Source organism: Mesoplodon densirostris, chromosome 6 (genome assembly GCF_025265405.1).
Source record: "Mesoplodon densirostris isolate mMesDen1 chromosome 6, mMesDen1 primary haplotype, whole genome shotgun sequence".
In the NCBI taxonomy this organism is placed as follows: Eukaryota; Metazoa; Chordata; class Mammalia; order Artiodactyla; family Ziphiidae; genus Mesoplodon; species Mesoplodon densirostris.
This window is the reverse complement of record NC_082666.1, coordinates 124,823,576-124,840,979: the sequence shown is the minus strand read 5'-3', so window position 1 is coordinate 124,840,979 and position 17,404 is coordinate 124,823,576. Positions and strand designations below refer to the sequence as shown.

Here is a 17,404-nt window from a genome sequence, read left to right as displayed (position 1 = left end):
GGCGGCGCGGCCTGGGTCTCGATCGCCCCCGCCAAGCGCCCGTCGGAGGCGCCCGGAGCCCGCTGGCGGCATTTCCCGCCTTGGGGCGAGCTCGGCCTCTCTCGGAGAAGCCTGTCCCGGAGCCCGGCCTCGAAAAACAACAGCAAGAAACTTTGGCTCGGTGGCCGGTTCAGTGAAAACAGGCTAAGACTCAAGTTTGGTTCGGGGCTGCAGCCGCCGGGTCCGATTTGGGGGTGGGGGCGGGGGCGTCACCACTCGGTCAGGTTCAAGTGCGCATGTGCGCGAGGAGTCGCTCGGGCACTTATTGAGCGCCCACTGTCTACGAGCGGCCGGGGGTGTGTACGCCGGGCGCGCGCTGGGGGGGTATTGGGGCGGGGGGCACGGGCGCGCGTGGCCGGCGAGGGCGCGCAGGCGGCGTGCGCGCGCGGCGCCGGGGGAAGGGGGCGGGGGACGGAGGGCGCGGGGGGCGGGCAACGGAGGGAGGGCGGCGAGGGGGTGTGTCCCCCGCCTCGCCCCGGCGCTCGCTGGCTGGCGCGCGCCTCCGCTCCCTTCCCGGGCGGGGAATCCGGGCCGGGTTGTGGCCGCGGCCGCGTACGTGAGCGCAGTGTCCCGGAGAGGGAGGGCAGGCCGGCCAGGTGGGCGCGAACGGAGCCTCGGCGGGCGGGCGGGCAGCCGGAACGGAGCCGGGCGGTGGGCCGCGCCGGGTGGGCGGGGGCCGCGGCAGCCGCAGCCCCGAGCCGAGCCGAGCCGAGCTGTCCGAGCGGGAGCTGCCCGGCCCGCGCCACCGCTCGTGGCGGGGCGAGGTGAGCTGCGCGGGGACCTCGCGGCGCTGCAGCCCGGGGACGGGGGCGGCCCGGGAACTTCCCACGCTCCGCACGCCCGCGGGGGCCGGGCCGGCGACAGGAGGGCCCGGGAGGCGGGCGCCGCTGGGGCAGCGGCCGGTAGGGGCGCGGGGGCGCTGCGGCAGTGGCCGCGCCGGCCGGGAGAGGGTGGCCGCCCGCCCTCCCGTGCGCCGCCTTGTTTATCTCGCCCGCCGCCGGCGCTCGCCGAGGAATCCCCTCCCCAACTTTGAGCGCTGGCCGGGAGTCGCCTCTCCGCCGGAGGGTGACCTGCCCCCTCCCTGACCCTTTCCGGCCGGGCCGCCGGCCCAGTTCTCCCGGCTCCCCGCGCGTTCCTGCCCGCTCCGCCGAGCGGCCGGGCGGGCGAGTGCCGCGCTCCGGGACGCGCGGCGCGACACACCCTCCACCTCGGGGGCTGGCCCCCACCCTCCCGGTCCCCTTCTGCCCTTCTGTCCACCCCGCTTGCTTCTGCGCGCCTTCACCCTGCCTCTCCTCGCCGGCGGCCCCTGACCCTCCTCAGTACTGGCACTGTGGGCATGTGCGGTGCCCGGGTGGGGGCCTGGACGGGGAGTTTGTCATGTGCAATTTCAAAGGCAGCATTTTCTTTTCTGCCTGGGAATTCAGGGCTCAGCGCCTTCACTTTGGGACGGACGCAGTAACCTAAAGAAGCCTACCTGCTAGGCGGCGAGGGGGGTCCCGCTGCCCCCTTGATTGTAGGCAGCCTGGGCCAATGCTCGGTGTCTTTGGAGCGCTTCTCGTAGGCCGGCGTTCTTCTGATGCCAGGCGGCCAGGTGCAGGGGTTACCTACAGGCCACCGGTCCGTTCTTTACACCCCCTTTTCTAGAAAAGTATTTGGTGCATTTTGCCTGGAAGTGAGTGATCAACAGGTATTGAAGGCCTTTTCGACACCCTCCTAAGATGTTGTGTAAACAGAGGTTCTGGGTCTCAGGGAACTTGAAACACCAGGAAACATAGCAATGAAGTTCAACTCCACAGGTACCTCTGGGGGGCTGCTGTGTTCTGCGCACCGTGCCAGGTTCTCTGGGAGATAAAAGGCACTCAAGAAATCTAAGGCCTCAGAAAGCCTGCTGACCAGGTAGAAGTGATTTGAGAGCTCAAGTTCAAATTAATGTACACAGACTGCGTAAGTGACTGCAAATGCTGGGGGAAAGGGGGACTATCAAAGGCAAGGTCAGAGTTGGGGAATGGACTTAGAGTCCTAAGTTAGGAAATAAGTTATGCACGTGAAGGATAACCGGCAAAGGCCAAAGCACCGGAGGAAGAAGTAACCGGTGTGAGGTCAGAAAGGGACTGTGGAGGAGAAAGAGATTCAAACAGTTATCTCAGTGAGGAGGATGCAAAAGATACATGAGATGATTCCCTCCAGGGTCTCTAACCTCGGGGGCCAGGGGGGACAGAAAGTCTTGAGCACGGGAAAGAAGACCTCAAGATAGGGCACAATGACCTGGCAAACTGTGAGGTGTAGAATAGGTGCTGTTGGCGTTCAGAGAAGGCATACGGTAGGAATCGCCAGAACTGTATTTCTGGAGTGTGAGACCTTTGAGATGGGCCATGAGGTGCAAATGAACATGACTTTTCCTGAGAGGCAAGGAGATGGCCTTGGCCAGACCAGGAGATGTTTCCTGAACAGTAGGAGATAAAGATAGAGAGGAACAATGGTTGAGGTTGCGAGCGTCCTAGAAAGCCAGACTGGGGGATTGCATTTTACCGTGTGTGTACTGGGGAGATAGTAAAGGTTTCTGAGCCAGAGACTGATGTAACGGAAGAGTATTTGGAAAGATTTTTAAAAGTGATGTTAGGAGACAAATCAGTTCGTAGGCTGTTAGAGTTGTGGAGTGCCCAGGGCTTGGACTGGGATAACTGGAAATGGAAAACGGGGTGGATTTTAGAAGCATTACTGTTGAAATAATCTGTTGACAGGGGCAGGGTGAAGGAAGGAGATGAATGGAAATTAATTCTTTGTGGAAATTGATTACACGCCAGGGCCTTGGAGCTGCTGTAGTTGGTAACTTGAGAAATCGGAAATGTGTGTTTTGGAGAGAAGTAATTGACACTCAGGCTGCAGGGAAGTTTCTTGTGTTTGCCAAGACGTCGAAACATAGGTGTCCTGCTAGCAGCTGTGGCTCTGAGGTTGGTGGGAAACCAGGGTGTGCAGGGTGGAAAAGGCTGCCAAAGCCGGGGAGGGAAGGCACTCCAAGGGGTGTCTTCTTGGTCATGGGGTGGGGGGCAGTAGAGGATGCTCGCGAGGGGGACTGGGGGTCTGACTTGGAAGGCTCTGTTCTGTCTTGCCATTCAGAAGATACCACCTGGTCCTGAACATGAATTTGGCAAAGCAACTCGGAGGAAATGAGGCTCCAAGGAGGATGGGCCACTTCTTCTGCTAACCAGGAGGGTGGGATTGGAGATTGGAGGGAAGTAGAATGGAATTCACTAAGCACATACATTGCTGGGCTTTGACATACGTTGAATTTTGCTCTCCGCCGAGACCTTCAGTCTAGTCCTGTTGTCCCCTTGTAGATGTGCATGGGGGATGCAACAAGATGAGGGGCAGCAAGATGATCTAAAAAGAGGGAGGAGAAGATTTTGGGCCTAGGGATAGTGCCTTTCCCAGGGACAGGTCCCCCTAACCAGAGCCCTTGCCAGTTCCCAGGAAGCCAGCGACCAGCCCGCAGAGGGGAGCTGGGGTTTCTCCTGAGCTCTGAATTCTGCTTTCCTGTTGCAAGGGTGACTTAGGGTGATTTGCTGAACAAATTCCCGAAGCCTCAACTTGCAGCATCCGAGGGCTGGTGAATTTGAAGGGTGATTGCAAAAAGTTGCAGAATGAGCGAGAACGTAATTGCAGTTACTTAGCCTCCCTGTTTCTCTGAGATGCAGGATCAGTGAACTAGCAGGGGAAGCTGACTCGTGTGGGGAGAGGTAGCCACCAGATATTTTTTTCTTTTTAGAGAATATATGACTGTCAAAAAAAAAAAAAAAGTTGCATGGAGCACTGGTGGAGCTAATCTACTCGTTAGAGAGCAGTGTTTTCTACACTGTTTCGACCATGACCTACATTAGGAAATAAAATTTACATCATGACCTAGTATACTCAATCATGTATGTAAAAATCTAATTTAAGTTCATGAGTACTACCTCTTTTGCTTGGTGCAATCTCCTCTGGTACTTTTATTTTCTATTCCATTATTTTTCATTTAAAAATGCTTATTGTTTCCCACTAAGTCGATGTAACCGGTCTGTAATGGATCATAACTCACAGTTGGAAAAACAGCTATAGAGCATTTTCATATGTAGGAAGTATTTAGGAAGCTGCGCCTGGGCAGAGCTACCCTTAGTCGTGCTGGAGGTGGAAGGAAGCAGGAGGAAGGGATTGAAGGGTAGGAGAGATAGGATCCACCTGTGATTAAGGAACGAGGCAAGATGACAAAATGCCAAGATGAAAAATAAGTAGCCATAGGGCTCAGGAGAAGGGGCCATGCTTGTTTGGCTTGGAAAAACTTTCTGGAATAGGGAAGGAAGTCTGGGAAGAACCCTTTGGGGTGTCTCATGGTGCCTCACAGGTGGGGTGTGCATCACGGGCCACAGCTTGGAGTTCGGGGTGTACATAGTGTGCAGAAGAGTGAAGAACAGAGGTCCTTGGGGGAGAGGAGGGAGCAGTCAGGCTGGAAAGGTCGGTTAGGATCAAAGGGCAGTGGAAGGGTTGTAAATGGGAGGCCCGAAGAATGTGTTCAACCTTCAGATGAGTTGTCGTTGGGACCACGCAAAGGTTTTCAAAAATTAGGAGCAATCCAGAAAACCTGTGGAGTTGGGACTCTGGTACAAAGAGTCAGAGCAGGCAGGTCTGTGCAGCTGAGTGGCGGCTGCCCACTGTGGGCGGGAGATGGCCCGGGGCCCCCAGCCGTCCCAGTTCCCGTTCTCTCTGTTGCCTCAATCCAGTCGAAGTCAATTCCCTGCTCAGCCCTGCAGCCCTTTGGGTTTGTGACCTGAGTTTTCAAGAGACTCGAAGGCCAAGCAGGGACTTTGGGATTGAGTCCCTGGCTCTGGGTGGCCACCGCAGGGATTCGGGTAGGAGTGTGACATGGAATCTGAGAGCCTTGTGTGCAAAGCATTTGTTTTGGGCAGGTGAGCAGCGCTTTCTGAGTTGCTGCCGGCTGGCACTGTGAAATATTTTTCTGATGACTGGATGATACTAATTAGAGACGGCTTTGGGCTGTATTCTCTGTGGTGAAGCCAGTTTCTAGCGACCCCAAGATCTCTCAGGCCTTGCCATTTTGCACTTCAGGCTGACCTGGTTGGCTGGTGGCTCCTGGCACGTATCCTCTGAGAACGGTGTCGGGGTCATAACTTGGTGAGATGTGAGTCATGGCCGCCAAGTGCCGCAAGACATTAGATTCTCAGGAGCTTTGGTTCTGTGAGTCAGTAATAAAGGAACGGCAAGGAGAGGGGCTGTGTCACTTCTTATTTCCTTCTTCCTAGGATGGGCCCCGGGGGTAGGCCTCCAGGATCCAGAGATTGAGAAGCCAGGATTCGTAATGACCACGGGATAATTGGTTCAAGGTGTGAATGCAAATGACTCCTGGAAAACTAGGCTGATTTGGGACCAGCTGAAATGAATAAGTTCAGATCTCTGTGGTCTGGAGACAGTTGGGTTTACCCTGGGGGTCCACAACCACCTGTGATTCAGAGCCCTTCCCCAGGGAGCCACAGGTGACAGGGACTGAATAAGAGCCACCCTGCTTTATACAGGTACGCAGTCTGATTATTTTAAAATACAGGTTTTGGGGAAAAAAACGTAGAAACTGAAATGCTTTTTGCTTAATTGCTTGAAAAAGTGTGCCCTTAGGATGCAGGGATAATCAGAAGTCAGCCACATCGTATCAAATTAAACCCATTTCCTGTTTTATATGATGGTTACTAGATCAGAGAAATGGTGCAGCAGCTATAGTACACTTTGTCTTTAGTAAAGTACTTAACAGTTTCTGAAGATATGAAGGTCCATATTAAATAAGTGGTAGAATGTGGGCTGGATGGTGTTATTAATTTAATTTGATGGTCATATGCAAAAACTGTTAATTAGTGGCACTGAGTCAGCCTGGTAAGGGGTCTGAAAATGAGTGCCATAGGGTTCTATTCTTGGCCTTGAGCTGTTCAACATTTATTCCAGTGTCGTGGATCAAGATACAGAAGGTATGTTTGTCAGCTTTGTTGATGGCATAGAGGTGGGAGGAATTGCTTATTTAGTAGATAAACCAAGGTTCAAAGACATCCAGAATGAGGGCCTAAATTTAAAAAAGAAATTCAGTAAGGGATAAATGTAAAGTCTGATTTAGTTTTTAAAATTTGAATTGTAATGTTCATACATTCTGGTAAGATAATTCCACTTCTGGAGACCACATCCAAAATGTAGATGATGCTTTGTGCACAGAGATTATTTAGAGGTGTTTTTTTTTTTCTTTTTTTCTTAAACTATAACGGAAAATTGGAAACAACCTAAATACCCAATGGTGCGCTTGGGCTGGAAGTAATCCGAAAGTGATTCCACTAATATTCCGTAATAGTGGAATATTATGGCCATTAAAAATAATGTTTAGGAATAATTTTAAAATAACATGGACAGATGTTTCTGCTAAAAGTTAAGGTGCATCTACAATATGATTTCAAATCTTAAAGAAACAAAGTGCATAGAAAATGACTGGAAGGAAATTTACTAAAAATTCTAATACTAATATTGGTTACTTCTAAATGGATGAGTTGAGTGACTTTCTTTTTTTACATTTTAAATTTACTATTTGTATTTTTTATAGTGTGTATGTATATCACAGTGGAAAAAACACTACCATATATGTAAGTATATTTTTAAAAATATACTTTATTTTTTAGACCAGTTTTATGTTCACAGCAAAACTGAGAGGAGGGTGCAGAGAGTTCCCACATACCCCCTGCCCCCCTCACGTGCACATCCCCCCACCATCAACATCCCCTACCAGATGGTACATTTGTTGTAACTGATGAACCTACACTGTCATAATCACCCAGAGTCCATAGGTGACATTAGGGTTCACTCTTGGTGCTGTACGTTCTGAGTTTGGACAAATGTGCCCACCATTATAGTATCATATAGAGTACTTTCATGGCCCTAAAATCCCCTGTGCACTGCCTATTCACCCCTCCCTCCCCACAACCTTTGGTAACCAGTAATCCTTTGACTGCCTCCACAGTTTTGCTTTTCCTAGAGTGTTATACAGTTGGAATCATACAGTATATAGTCTCTGCAGATGGGCTTCTGTTACTCGGTAATATGCATCTAATCTTCCTCCATGCCTTTTCGTGGCTTGATAGCTCATTTCTTTTTAGCACTGAATAATATCCCATTATCTGGATGTCCCACAGTGTATTTATCCATTCACCTACTGAAGGACATCCTGGTTGCTTCCAAGTTTTGGCAATCATGAATGAAGCTGCTATAGACACCCGTATGCAGGTTTTTGTGTGGACATAAATTTGCAACTCCTTTGGATAAATACCAAGGAGGGCAGTTGCTGGGTCATATGGTGAGAGTGTGTTTAGTTTTGTAAGAAAGCACCAAACTGTCTTCCAAAGTGCCTGCCCCATTTTGCATTCCCACCAGCAAAGAAGGAGAGTTCCTGTTGCTCTATATCCTCACCAGCATTTGGTGTTGTCAGTTACCTGGATTTTGGCCATTCTCTTAAGTGTGTAGTGGTATCTCATTTTAATTTGCATTTCCCTAATGATTTGTGATGACATCTTACGTGCTTTTTTTGTTCTCTGTATGTCTTCTTTGGTGAGGTATCTGTTAAGGTCTTTGGCTCCCTTTTTAAAATTGAGTTGTTTTCTTATTGTTGAGTTTTAAGAGTTCTTTGTATATTATGGATAATAGTCCTTTATCAGGTGTGTCTTTTGCAAATATTTTCCCCCAGCCTGTGGTTTGTCTCTTCATTCTCTTGAACACTGCTATTTTAAAAACATTTTATCGTTCAAGGACAGGATGGGTAAAGGTAGATGATTCATTTAGTGACTAATCTTGAGTATTTACCTGCGTGTGTCAAGCACTGACTAGGTACTGGAGTCAAAAAAAGAAGACTGACTCAGTCCCTGACCTGAAGTTGATGATCTGATTGAAAGGGGGAGACTGACAGGTAAACAGACAAGCACAGTGTAACCCTGGTGGTCCTCCAGGTGCTGAGGAGGGGGCAGCTCATGTGGGAAAAAAGTTTTGAGATTGTTCTGGTCATGAGTTAAATGTGAGCCCTGAGTGGGATGAGGCTTTTTAGAAATTGAATCCCATTGGGCTTCCCTGGTGGCGCAGTGGTTGAGAGTCCGCCTGCCGATGCAGGGGACGCGGGTTCGTGCCCCGGTCCGGGAGGATCCCACATGCCGCGGAGCGGCTGGGCCCGTGGGCCATGGCTTCTGGGCCTGCGTGTCTGGAGCCTGTGCTCTGCAACGGGAGAGGCCACAACAGTGAGAGGCCCACATACAGCAAAAAAAAAAAAAAAAAAAAAAAGAAATTGAATCCCATTCATAACTGGATCAGAAATTCATCAGTCCAATCACAGGGTCTAGTTTTAATGACCTCTGCTGGTCATGTGACATTCTGACCACTGGGGAGCCATGATTTAAAAGAAACATGAACAAACAAGGCTTCGCCCACAGGAAGGAGACTAGGATGCTGTGGGATCAGGAGTGACCGGAGTACATTCATGGGGTGGGTGCACAATAGCACTTTTCAAATATTTTCGTGGTTATGAGGTATAGGAAAGAGTCGACTTGTTCATTTCTGCCCTGGTGTTGCAGTATGACCAACGGATGGAACAACTGCTTTATCCTCTCTAGCTTCAGATTCTTCTTCTGTAGAATGATTGCATTACATGATTCCTTATCCACTGAATGATTACACGAAGGTGATGAGCTTTAAGGTTCCTTTTAACCCTAAAGACTGGGAGAGCAGATTTCAGTTCTATCAGAAAAGGGATTTTCTAGCTGGCAGGCCTGACCAACAGTGGAAATGTCTGCCCGTGGAGTAGTGAGCTCCCCATCATTGAAGGTATTCAGGTTGGGCTGAATGCTGTGGATTAGGGGTGCTGTAGAAGAGAACAGGTATTAGGCTGGCCTCCAAAGTCCTTTCTAATTCTTGGGTTATTGTGTGACTTGTCAAAGCTGAAAGATAATGTGGAATATGGAATATACCTCTAGTGTGTAGTACTGGGGTCAAATCATTTTAAGCTCTTTAAAAAAATGTTAATAGGTGGGTCCTAACGTTTTCAAGAGATCTTCTGGGGTTATTTTAGAAAGGAGGAAGAGAACTATTCCAAGGTGGGTTAGGACTTACTCTGTGGCCCCAGAGCTGCTGAAAATGGAATTTTGTCTTTAGGAAAAGCAAGAAGGTGGGTGTGGGGTGGAAAATGGCAAATAACAATAAGTAAAATGGATCGACATACGGAAGACTCATATGTTTATTGGCCGGTTGTATTCAGTATAATGAATGAATCAAGATGGGGACCTTTAACTGACTCCTGGGTCCTCTGCTTGGCTGCGGAGGATCTGGGAGTGTCCTTGACCATCTCCTTCATTTTCTCCACTGCAGATTTATATCACCAGGTGCAGCACGTTAAAAACCATCCCAACATCAAGGACGAGTCTGAACCTTGTGATTGCTCTGTAGGCTTAGTGACAGAGGGAACAAGGGACAGATTTAAAGAGACTTTCGGGTGGGATTTTCCAGGAATGCATATGTTTAGTTGCTATCCTACAGTAAATTTGTGGTTTGAATGAAAAATTTTTTTGTTTTTGCATTTTTATTATTTGTAGCTTACACGTGGAAGTTTAATTTTGCCTAAATTTTACTTAAATATATGGTTTATTTAGAATCCACCCTGATTATTTTAAAATGTTAGATTTTCTTCCTGATATTTTTGGATGACTTCTTTTGCTGCTGGGGACACTGCAAGGGCTAAGTCACTTAGCAAACATTTCTTAGAGAAACTCCACAAGGAGAACAGAGGTTTATCTCATCTTTTGGAGAAGAACACAAGATTTCTGTCGCCAAGTGATTCATGCCTACATTTTGGCATTTGAAAGAAGTCAGTATTGGGCAAGAAAGTGCTCTCTTCACGTGGAGTAATTTCAGGGTGCACACCTAGGGGGCGTCAGTTTTCGACGTATGTAAAAAATGTAGGCAGAACTTGGTAATTGGAACTTAAGTTGGAAGTCTTTGTGCACTTGATAAAGGGCCCAGGCCGCCTTTATCTCAGTATCATTTGGACCTCACACAGTGTATGGCACGTCATCTGTGCTTGTCGCATTGCTGTGAATCGGCTCCCAGGGCCACAGAACAGCGGGTATGGGAAGAACTTAGGGTATCATACTTTTTTTTTTTTTAAGGCAAAATATGATAAGAAGTAACAGCTCTCAGCCTTTTTTGTCCTTTGAGTATTGGGAAGCCATAAAACTCTTTTAGTGAAAGCAACCACACTCAATGGTTGTTTTTCAAAGTGCAGGGGGAATGAAAAACTCCCTGTCCTCTATTTTTCTTCTGCCGAAAACGAATTGCTCCTGGTGCGCCGTTCTTAAATTCCTGTGTCCTCTATCCATTTTAATCTTGTTATCTATTTTTATGGTGACTGTCGCCATGGTACTTGTGCTCTTTACATAGCACAACAGAGATTTCAGATGTCTGATAGGACAGCTCAAAGTTCTGCTGCAGCTAGCAGAGAAACTGTACCGGGGTAGTTTTTTTGGTTTTGTTTTGTTTTTTAAATTGAGGTGTAATTTGCATACAGTGGAATGCTCAGATCTGAAATGTACTGTTTGATCAGTTCTGACAAATGCATTTGAAGACAGAACACTTCCATCACCTCCGAAGTGTTCCATGTGACCTTTTCCAGTGAATCTTCCCCCGATTGGAAGGACCACAGCTCTGATTTCTATCACTCTAGGTTAGTTTTGCCTACCCTAGGTCCTTAATATTAGAGTTTTGTGTTTCTAAGGACTTTTCACGTAGTGTCTTGAAGAGGTGGAGGTGGAGGAGTGTCTGTGTTGAAAAATCAGCGTTCTGTGTGGTTAGGTGGCCCTGGGGGAGTAAATGATATTTTGGAGCTTTCCTAATGTGGTGGTCAGATTCTTCCTTCTCATTAGCCCACAGGATCTGAATTTATGTTGGAAATCCTTATTCCCGGATGGAAGAGTCTGAGGCGCAGCCGGCTAGGCCTGGTGTGGATTATGTGTGGTTGGGCGAGGGCTGCCATTATTGGCAAGTCCGTGTGCACGTGTGCGTGCATGCGTGTGTGTGTGTGTGTGTGTGCATGCATGTGTGTGGTGTTGGAGAGCTGGAATGCTCAACTAGAAGAACTGAAATCGCTCCTAGGACATCCCTTTGAATTACCCAGAAGTCCCCTGACAGGCCTTTCTCTTTTTTCTTGCCTCTTCCTTGAACTAGTGTATAAATTGAACGGTCCACAGAGTCACAGAGTTGGGCTTCTAATATTGAAACAGGATCTGTGTTGCAGAGCCCACTTCTTTGCACTGCTGAGCGCTCAGCCTCCCGGGAAGCGTGTGTAGACTGGAGTAGAAATTGCCCCCAAACACGTGACCGAAATGTACGGAGCAGGGTCAGTTTCTTTCTTTTTGAAAAAAATTACATGGTGAAATGAAATTTTCATTACACAAGTACTACTTGAACACATTCTCTGTAGGGGGAAAAAAAATGCAAACCTTCCAGAGCAAACAAAATCTTCCTTGACAACCACTCCTAATCCCAGCCCTTCCCCAGAGGTTAACCACTGTTAGGAGTTTGTTGGTATTCTCCAAATGCTTAACATACTTGCATTTATACCTAAAGAACTTAAAAGAAGCTAAGTGCACTGCAGAGTAGTAGTGTGCGGGCCCCCTCCACCCCACTACATCTCAGGGATGGCTTCCTGTCTATATGTCTAGGTCTTACTGATTTTGTTTAACTCCTGCATAACCTTCCTTAGAATCAGAAGGCTAAACTGTTGGTTGATTTAGCCTAATTGATAGCCATATAAGTTATTTCCACATCCTCTGCTGTTACAATAAACATGGCCATACATGCCTCTTTGCCACACACGTGAGTGTTTCTCTAGGGTAGATCCTGAGAAAGGGGACTTGCTAGGTAACAGGGTACATTAATTTTAAATCTTAATAAAGACCCATTACAAGGTCGGTTCCAAGCTTAGATTTAACGCAGGCCGGGCATACATGAGATGGCCTCAGACACGAAGCAATTGTTTTCTAAGAAGGGGGCAGGCTTTAGGGTGTGCGAGTGTGTGGCCCCATGCTTTAGCACGGTTTGGCTGGAAGGGTGGGTGTTGGGAAGGGCTCCGCTTAGCCCCATAGTCAGTTCTGTCTGGCCCCCTGAGGACTTTGGCCTGCGTGTTGGTGAAGAATCACTGGATGGGTGAACAGCAGTGGTGGACTCTGGATGGTAAATTCTAAACCGAGTTCATTCCCTAGCTGTAGATCTTCAACGCGTCTGATTCTTCTCCGTCCGTCTTTAGAATACAAAGTGTGGCCTCACACTAATTATACAGCACAGATCTATGAATGTCACTCTGGAGCATATTAAGTGCTTTAATGAACAAGTGCTGCGTGTGGGATGCAGGAGGAGCTCAGCGAGGCCTAAAGTTCTCTAAAGTCAGGGTCTGAAGCTGAGGCTCCGTCATTCTTTTTTTTTTTTTGCGGTACACGGGCCTCTCACTGTTGTGGCCTCTCCCGTTGCGGAGCACAGGCTCCGGACACGCAGGCTCAGCGGCCATGGCTCACGGGCCCAGCTGCTCCGCGGCATGTGGGATCTTCCCGGACCGGGGCACGAACCCGTGTCCCCTGCATCGGCAGGCGGACTCTCAACCACTGCGCCACCAGGGAAGCTCTCCGTCATTCTTCTATTCAGTTCATCGGCAAGAGCCTGCACGTGTGTCGAGTACCGGCAGATTGTTTAGAACACCGGTGTTTTGGTTCTGCGGCTCCCCTTGCCCTGGGTTTCTGGCGAGTCAATGCTGCCCTGTGTGCTGTGTAGGTCTGCACGGGTGAATGTGGATCCAGATCTGGGACAGCTGGAACCCGGGACTGAGCGTCAGATTTGGGGGGTTCTCGCAGAGGCTGGTCACACTCCGCCTCGGGGAGGCCTGGCAGTGGGCCTTGAACCACCCTGGGCAGGGCACCAAGATGGAGATTTCAGCCAGAAGAGGAGGGCAGGGTTGGGACCTGTGTGCTGAGAGCAAGGTGAGGGGCCGGGTCACGTGGGCTCTGCTTTGGGCCACAGGGCAGAGCCAGCCGGCTGGGTGTTGAGCTCTCGAAGCAGGGAGCCCTGGGGTTGGTTCACCGTGGCCAGCTGGCCTCTAAATGGAATACGCTGGATTTCTCGGTTCCCCTGTCTTGCTGAAATCAGTTCTGTTGGGATTTCAGTTAATCAGCGGCTCACCCGTGGTCAACTCCTTGATTCCCTTTAGAGTCAGTAGTTGTATTACTGGTTCGGGTTGAATATCCTCTTGCACTCTCAGTTTCCAGATGCCAGCGGGACAGCGGCTCCTAAGCTCTCCGAGTGGCCCACCGTGTCATTCAGCTGTCTAGTGCCGGTCTGAAATCGGGAAGCAGGGGGGGCGACACATCTGTTGAGGTCCTTTCACGTGCTGGGCACTGTTCTCATTTTTCATGCTGAGGCAGGAAACTGAGGCTCCGAGGTGGTGGCTTGTTGCCGAAAGCCACACAGATCACGGTGACGGGCTGCCACGAGCCCTTTTCCTGGAGAGGCGTCCTCGGCAGTGTGCCCGGGGTTAGCTTCTCTAGCACATTCTGTTTCCATTTTGAGGAGCCAGTGTTAGTTGCTCAGGTGTATCCAGACTTTTTGTTTCCCCTCAGCCACAGCATTCCTGGGGGATGGGACGCATTCCCTGTTGGTCCTGGGGGAGATGCTCCAATCCCAGGAGATCAGAGCAATCTCTGGGGAGAAGGTAACAGAGTGACAGCCTGAGGAGCCACTGCCATCCTGAAACAGAAAGCCTGTACAGTCCGCCGGGAAGTCAGAAGGGAGGGAAAAGTTGGCTTAAAAGTTGATCTGTGGAAGCCTGTTATCGCCCTCCTGGCTAGACACATCTATCCCCTTGGCTGGTCAGCCATCCTGGTCTTGGAACGAATTCTGGCACCCAGCTCTTATTTCAGGTTTTTAAATGTTATCAGCCACTAGAACGTTCTGCCATCCCAACAGCACGTGTTTCTTATCTTGTGACTGATAACTGCCAAGATTACACTTTTATTTCCCACTGGCTGGTTTGGCACCGGTGGTTCCCAGATGAGACTTGGATTCTGGAGGGGTATTTTGGGGCACCTTGATCCCTTCCCATACCTGTTTCTCTTTTCTGGTTTGGTGTCTCTAGTTGGCCCAACCTGTCTGCGTGTGCATGGTTTCTCATCTGTAATTTTGCATCTCCCACTCCTGGCCCGGCCCCCGGACCAGGTGGTTCCTTTCTTGGGCACCTGTAGCCCTGTGTGCTCTGATTATCCACCCCTGTAGAGGGCTGCTGCCTTTTTTATTACCTATTGATTCCAGCCAGGAAAGTCACCAGGTGGCTCTCACCTTCCCTACAGCTGCCGCCCCCCACCGTCTGTTTATTTAGCATAGTCAGGGAATGTGATTATTCATTCAAATGACTGTTGACTTCCGAATAGTTTTTCTGCTTTAACCATTTCAATGAAAAAATAGAGAGAGAGAGAGCCTGCATTTCTCTGCCTTCAAAGTGGGGAGAACATAAGGGGCCCCTATCTTGTATCTCGGGGTTGGCACCTCACGCATCATGATCACAGAGCTTTTCTGGCGTGTGCACCCCTCAGGGCCTTACACTCACGGGTCCTGGACTGTTAGGCGTTTTAAATTCTCCCCTCTGTGTTTTATGTTTTGGGGGGTGGTTCTTTTATTGCCACCTTTCTCTTTCCATTATTGTAAGTGCCTCTAATTGATCCTTCTTCCCAATGAAACTCACGCTTTCTTCCTCAGAGCGTTCATTGTGAGAATCAGACAAGGCAATGTGAAGGCACTGGGGCTGGGAACTCTGGAGCCCTTCCAGCCCGAGCCCCTGTCCTACTGCTGGGTCTCCCCTTGAGGGGAAGAGAGAACGAGTCCAGGGAGGGGCCAGGAAAGCTGCAGACACCCCAGCTGGCTAGCTCGGGCAAATCAGTGGCCTTCTGGAGGAACCTCAGTTTTCTGAGCTGTAAAATTGGGATTAAATTGTCCCTCCCTGTTTCCTTGAGTTGCCAGGAGGTCAGAAAAAAAAGGAAGCCTCGAATGTGTGTATCAAAGTGACTGTAAACCCAAATGCCATTCAGGCATTCATTGGCGGTTAACTGTTCAGGTTGGAAGCTTACCCTGCAAACTGCTGGAGGGAACTGTCAGTTCTCGGGAGGCTTGTTCTTGCGGAGATACTAAGCTCCTGGCTCCCTCCTTCCTGCTGGCTCTGGGTAGGGTGCTGAGTCAGCAGTCATCCATCTCCGTGCCTCCTGCGTCTCACATAGTTTTGGTACAGCCAAATCAGGTTTAACCACAGTGCAGGCACCCACATGTATACACATGCATGCGTGCCCCGTGCATGGACGAAAACAGCGCTGGATCATCTCTCCCTCTCACATGGCACGTTCGTAGGCATGCTTTTACTTATCCCTGCTTCCTTATAAAGCATTCTCTACCTGTTTTCAAGAAAACACTGCTATCTTAGAACCGAGTCTGAACACTGAAGCGCTACTAAGACGCTATGACTATTCTTCATTTTTGGGCAAGCAGCAGGTTTTTTTTCTTACAACACATTATTTTTTAAATCTGGGGCTCTTCTCACCTATGGGAATAGCATCTCTTCAACATCATAAATTTGATGGGATAAGCAAGGGCTTGCCGTCTGAGGGAGATGCAGTCCGTCGGAACTAATAGAAGTAGTTACAGATCACTGAGCCCTGTGTGCCCAGTACTGTGCTAACAATTGTCTTGTTTCATACAGAGTAGTGTTATGCACAGCAGAGCAACGAATAAAGGGCACTGGTGGTTTTGAAAGCAAACGGGGAGCTAGGTGTGAAGGAAGGGGAAGTGTAGTTCTGGGCTGAGCTGTGAAAATGCTTTCCTTCCCTGCCGGCAGTGCAAACAGAATGGTCTCTTTTACTTGATTGAATGGCTGTTGTGCAGTCAGACCAACAAAAGTATTTGTTGATCAGGGTCATTTGTTATTTGCTGGAGAAAATTCAGTGTAACCAGATCAGGTGACCTATTTCTGTGGCCCATCTGCTGGGATATGAAAATAGCACGGCTATTTGGGGCCCTTATTTTCTCCTTCCATTTTTCTGTTACATCTATTACTCAGCGATGGGAAGGCTGGACACTCAGTTATAGGAAACGCTGTGGAGAGGATCCAGCCCCGAATGGGGGATGGGCAACCTTTAAGATCCCTGCCAGTCCTGATTGTCTAATTCTAATTTTACCCGTAGTCTAAACTATTATACACTGAGGCAGTGTAATCCAGTTTTTAAAAACCTTCAGACGTGCCACAACTAAAGATCCTGCACGTGGCAACGAAGATCCTGCATGTTGCAACTAAGACCCGGCACAGCCAAACAAACAAACAAACAAATAAATAAAATATTAAAAAGAAAAAAAAAAACTTCAGAAGAAGACAACAATTAGGATGACCTGAGAATCCAAATGGTCATTCTCTGAACAGCTGATTTAGAAATCTTGGTATTGAATCAATTACTAATATGCTCAGTGCTGTGATCTTAAGCTCATATCATGAAAACCTAAAATGCATACCACACATTTAAAAAATGGTGTAACAGGACCTGATGTATAACTTGAGAGACCTAGATGTTTTAGTGCAGGCCCTTGGCTACCCTTGGAGGTTTTTCTGTCCAAAGCCAGGCTGGGAAGAAAATCCTCTGGGAAGAAACGGTCAATATATGCTCAGTGAAGTGATTTTTTTTTTTTTACTTTTTCTGGAGAAGGCACCCCAGAAGAAAATAAGGCCTAAGAAACTACCAGGCAGCATTTGGGTGGTGATGGTGGAGTATGACAACTTACCTCTTTCTGTCAAGGTTCAGATAGCAAGGACCACAGACATATTTGCATATAGTCATCAATATGCTGCGGACGCACATGGCATCTCTCAACAGAGATCATCCCTGGCCAAGAATTGCTGGAAAATGAATTGTTTTGGACAAATGAATTGTCCTATTCTCCACTGAATTCTGTTATAAAATAAAAGATGTGGTGTGCTGTAACATTTTGACCTTTGCATGAGCTTAGAATGTCACATTGAAAAAAGAAATGAAGTTAAAACTTTACAGATTTAAAAGAAAATATTAGGGACTTCCCTGGTAGCACAGTGGTTAAGAATCCGCCTGCCAATGCAGGGGACATGGATTCGAGCCCTGGTCCGGGAATATCCCACATGCCGCGGAACCTCTAAGCCTGTGAGCCACAACTGCTGAAGCCCGTGTGCCTAGAGCCCGTGCTCCGCAACAAGAGAAGCCACTGCAAT

General features: G+C 48.8%; 1 protein-coding gene across 3 annotated transcripts in view; it reads left to right on the top strand.

Annotated features, from left to right (window-relative positions):
* The first annotated feature begins 537 nt into the window (after positions 1–537).
* Positions 538–17,404, top strand: part of ZNF395 (zinc finger protein 395) — a 38,968-nt gene continuing 22,101 nt past the window's right edge. Inside the window, exon 1 of one of the 3 annotated variants that reach the window (XM_060102613.1) lies at positions 538–635. The gene's annotated coding sequence lies outside the window, so the exon portion shown is untranslated. Of the gene's footprint in view, positions 636–698; positions 804–17,404 lie in introns of those variants that run through there. The other 2 variants (XM_060102611.1, XM_060102612.1) reach the window with 2 other exon arrangements.